Source organism: Pieris napi, chromosome 18 (assembly GCF_905475465.1).
Source record: "Pieris napi chromosome 18, ilPieNapi1.2, whole genome shotgun sequence".
NCBI classification, from domain to species: Eukaryota; Metazoa; Arthropoda; class Insecta; order Lepidoptera; family Pieridae; genus Pieris; species Pieris napi.
Genome location: NC_062251.1, coordinates 10,419,547 through 10,424,546, shown reverse-complemented (window position 1 = coordinate 10,424,546; position 5,000 = coordinate 10,419,547). Strand labels below are relative to the sequence as shown.

Here is a 5,000-nt window from a genome sequence, read left to right as displayed (position 1 = left end):
CCCTACGCTTCAAGTCCGCGAACTCTCCCTTAGCTGTTTCCCCTTTCGACGCCTGAATCTTGCCCGCACGGTACACTTCTAGATCTGCCGGCAGCACGCCGCCTAGGACGGCCAGCGCCGGGGTGCTTGTCGTCCGATAAGCCTTGGTCAGAAGCACCAACGCGGACCTTTGTGTTCGCAACAGCCGACTCGCCACCACGAACGCGAGAGATCTGCCATACCACACAGCCGCCGCGTACGTAATGGTCGCGACAAATGTCCCGTAGTATAGCAACCGGAGCGCAGGGTATCTGACACCCCAGGAGGAGGCAGACACCCTGGCCATCTTCCCGAAGCACTTTGCACCTCTCTCTCCGATGTCTTGGGCGTGGTCCGCAAACGTGCCACGCTCGTCCAGCACCACGCCGAGTAGCTTCGCCGCGCCAACGGCCACCACCGAGTCGCCACCCAGCCGGATCACCGGCGGACGCTGGAACCTGCCCTTCAGTGTTATAGACTGCGTTTTCGCGGACGAAAACGACAGCCTATTCCGCTGGCCCCATTCGAGTGCCAGTTGAAGAGTGGTCGCCGCCTTCCGCTCGATGTCCGCCCGGGAGTTCGCCTCGATCAAGACCGTGACGTCATCCGCGTACGCTACCAGACTAACACCGGGGGGCACCGCTATCCGCAACAAATCGTCCACCAGAATGTTCCACAGTGTCGGCCCCAATACGGAGCCCTGTGGGCAACCCATAGTGGAACCCTTCCAGACGGATACGTCATTCGCGAACATCCCCACTTTTCTGTTAGTGAAGTACGAGCAGAGCAGTCTGTACAAGTTGCGCGGACAACCACCCTGCTTAAACTTGAGCAGCACCATCGGCCACCATGCGTTATCGAACGCGCCCGAGATATCCAATAGGATGGCCTGGACGTACTTATGGTTCGTCTCTCGCACGACCTCCAGTACTCTGCTCAGAGCAGTCACCGTCGACTTCCCGTGCATGAATCCGTGCTGATTGGGCGATATACGGCCGCTTAGGCCCGGTGTACACTCGCAGATCAGCCTCTCCAGGATCTTCCCCAGTACCGACAGAAGCGTAACGGGCCTGTACGCTTTCGGGTCCGTGAGTGGTCTCCCATTACCCTTCGGTATCACGACTAGCCTTCCGATCTTCCAAACGTCTGGAAACACGCCTTCTCGGACACACGTGCTATACATATACGTCATCTCCGACGCGGCCACATTCCAAACGACCTTGGCGATACGCGCCGTGATGCCGTCTAGCCCCGGACATTTATTTGGTAGGCTCTTGACGATCCTTTCAAGTGCTGACCTGTCCACTATGTCAACGTCTTTCCCCGACGGCGCGAAAGTGGCGGCAAGGCGTACCCTCGAGTGGTACGGCGAATCGACCGTCACATCATCGTCCGGGTACATGGCCGCCAGGACTCCGGACATCGCCTCCTCTATATTTGTAGCGAATCCCTGCGATAGCTTCATCCCGTTCACCACTCCCGAGGGTGGACGCACACGCCCGCTTGCGAGCCGGTACGCCATTCCCCAGGGATCTTCATTTCCGGAGTCGGAAATTCTTTTGTAATGCTCGGTTTCAGCATTCCGCATCGCTTTCCGGTACCTAGAGCGGGCAAGATGAAAGCGTTGTCGCGCGCTCTCTTCGCACAGTCCGCCCGCGCGCCGGGACTGTTGCCACTCCCGACGTAATTTATTATGCTGCTTGCGGAGGCCGTCCAGTTCACCCGACCACCATTCGTATCCCCCAAGCCGTTTAGGCGCAACCACTCCCAAACACTTCCCCGCCGAAGTCACGACAGCGGAAGTAAACGCCGAACAAAGAGCCTGAGCAGGGGCGTTATACGTGATCCTGCCCACGCGCAGCGCGAGTTCGGAGCGAAAACGGTCCCAATCCACCCCACGGTCCCGGAACCTTATCGGCTCCGTGCCCTGTTCTGTGCTACGCGCCCGATGCAGTTGGCCCGAAGAATTAATTGAGCCGAGATGGATCACGAACGTGATCAGGCGGTGGTCACTCGTGCTGAGATCGGCGTGCACGGTCCATCCGTCGATTCGAACTCCTCTCGTTCCTAGGGTGGCGTCTATATTAGAGCTCCCATTCGGTGAACTAAAGGTGTCCGGTTGACCTTGGACGTTATGGACCAAGAGACCCCACGACAGCACGAAGCTCTCCATAGCCGTCCTACGCTGTTCTGCCAATCTGCCTCTTCCTCTACACTGGTCCTCGCGACTGTACCACAGCTGTGAGTGGGTGTTTGTGTCGACGCCAATCACTACGCGTTTCCCTCGAAGAGCCTCCAGCACACGCTCCAAGTGCTCCAAGTGTGGGGCTATCTCGTCGCTGTACTGGAAGTACGCCGACACCACGTACACGGCGTTTTCCCTTCCTCCAAGCTGTGCCACAAAGCAGTGAGACGTGCACAAGTTGTGGAGTACGAGCACTGCCAGATCGTTCCTCAGCACGACGATTCCGGCCATTGGTGCCACATCGTGCTGGTATAGCCCCGGCAGCAGAGCCGCCGGGTATTGTTCCTGCACCAGACAGACGCTGAGGCTCAGATGCCTTGCGAGAGCCGGCAGCTCCTTGGTAGCCGTCGCCGACCCTTGCAGGTTTATTTGTCCGACCGAGATGTCCATCTTGTCTCCTCGTGAACTTCTTATGGACCTATAATCCATAATTGGTTCTTTCTAATGACCGCTTTTCCGCCGCTTGTCTCGCCGGGCATTGGGCCGAAGCGGTTCGGTGGTCTTCCGAGGGTTTCCCGGCTTTTTTGCACGTAGCGCACCTACGGAACGTGTTTGTGCACGCCTTGTGCGTGTGGCCCTCCTCACCACAGTTCCCACAGGTGTCCTTTGTTGCCCTGCAGAAGCGTGCCGCATGCCCGTAGCCCTGGCATTTGCCGCAGCAGGTAGCGTCCGCATAGTCCCGCACGATATGACGCTCCCACTCTATGTACACTCGCTCCTTCGAGACCAGCTTGTCTCGCCAAGCAGGACTGCACCGCAGCACCACCGTGGTGCACGCGCCTCCTCGGGCGCTCTTCTTGAAGGCCACGTCGACCTCTTCCTTGCCCCATTCGGCTTGGCCCTCAAAGTTCTGGGTTCGCAACGCTTTTAGGAAGGCGCCCGAGTCAACTCTGGCGCCGTCGACCGCCACGACCGCAACGAGAGGGGCCCTCGGTTTCGGAACCTGGACCCGCAAATTATTAGGAACCGCGCGCCTAATTTTTTCCGCGTCACCCCTGCTTGCCGCCTGTACAATAACTCCCGCGTTTCCTATTTTGCGCACCTGCGCAATACCGACTCCTAGGGTCTGGGGGTTCAGCGCCTGCTTGAGCGCTGCTTTCGTTTGCTCCGCGGTTTTTAGGTTCTCTGACTTTTCATCAGCCGGGTAGAAAGCCAGCACGGTTCCCGCCGATGCTGGCTTAGGTGCCGGGCCTCTCCCCGTATTGAGGGCCTTCGCGAAGTTAAGGGACCCCGCCTCGGCCTGGGGCTCTTTCGCGCTCTGTCCGCCGCCGCGCGCGCTGTGCTCCAGCTCGCAATTTTTCAGGCGCTCTTCGCCCAGACGCGCCGACAATAGAGCTATTATGCCCGTTAGCTTTTGCACTTGAGTGCCAATTTGGGCTATTTCCGCCTTATTCAATTTCGACGTTGACGCCGATGTCGCTGCCATGATGGCCTCGCCAGCCGAGTTAGCCTCAACGACGAAGTCCCCCACAGATATTGGCGCCGATGCTACCGGCGAGTCCCCAACCGTTTTCCCCTCCTCACTGCGTGGAGAGGCGCGCTCCTGGCACACCCTCCGACGGGGTGCCTCCTCCAGCTCTAGCGGAGAAGTTTGCTTGCGCTTTCGCGCCCCCTCGTTCTCCGGCAGCCGCGGAAACACATCACGTGGCGGGGTCCGCATCAGAGACCTGCGAGGCGCAAACCCCTGCTCTCGCCCCTGCCGCTCTAACTCGTCGAGCTCGCGCTCCTTTGACGCCATAATGGCGTCAAAGGCACTTTTGTCCATTCCTCGCAGGCCTCTACTATTGTTATATTGCCGACGATTCTAACCACGACTCTACCTAACTCTACCTTCGACTCTACCTTCGACCCTACCTTCGACTCTACTTTCGACTCTACCTTCGACTCTACCTTCGACTCTACCTTCGACTCTACCTTCGACTCTACCTTCGACTCTACCTTCGACTCTACCTTCGACTCTACCTTTGACTCTACCTTCGACTCTACCTTCGACTCTACCTTAGACTCTACCACTCTACCAGAGTCAGACCGAAACGCCTATATATTCTGTCCCGCTCCAACACGTACCGCCCACACGTCACTGACCACGCCTAAGAGACAAGGAACGAGATATTTTACTATCCCGTTCTAACGCACTCGCGCCACGCCCCCGACCACAACGGATTGGTGTGAAACCGCAATATGCGCGCTATCCCGCTCCCACCTATACTGCCGCACCTAACCACGTCACCGATCACGCCACCGAGTGAGAACAAAGGAACAAAGGAAGGAATGTTTCTAGTACAAATTAGCTTATAAAAAAAACGACAAAATAATCAAACTAAACGCTAAATCGTAATAATAACTGCTAGATCTTATTTATCCTAGCACTTACCGCGCCGCGCGGTTAGCCACGCGGCTAGTCCTTTAAGAATCCTTCCAAATCCTTTTGCACCACACTTTGTCACTTGGAAATTAAACCGTAAATCACGCGTGTAATTTCTAATACCAATTCTAATTCGCGATGTGACAACGCAAGTAAAATTAGTAATTTCAAGCAAATTATTGCGGAGCAATAACACGCACTTATACACGTCCGCTCGCTACGAGTACCGAACGACGAGTAGATAGGGACAGCGGGAATCTCGTTAATCCATTCATGCGCGTCACTAATTAGATGACGAGGCATTTGGCTACCTTAAGAGAGTCATAGTTACTCCCGCCGTTTACCCGCGCTTGCTTGAATTTCTTCACGTTG

General features: G+C 56.7%; 1 pseudogene; it reads right to left on the bottom strand.

Moving 5' to 3' along the window:
* The window catches only part of LOC125058978, a 9,589-nt pseudogene that overhangs the window by 1,913 nt on the left and 2,676 nt on the right, over positions 1-5,000 (bottom strand).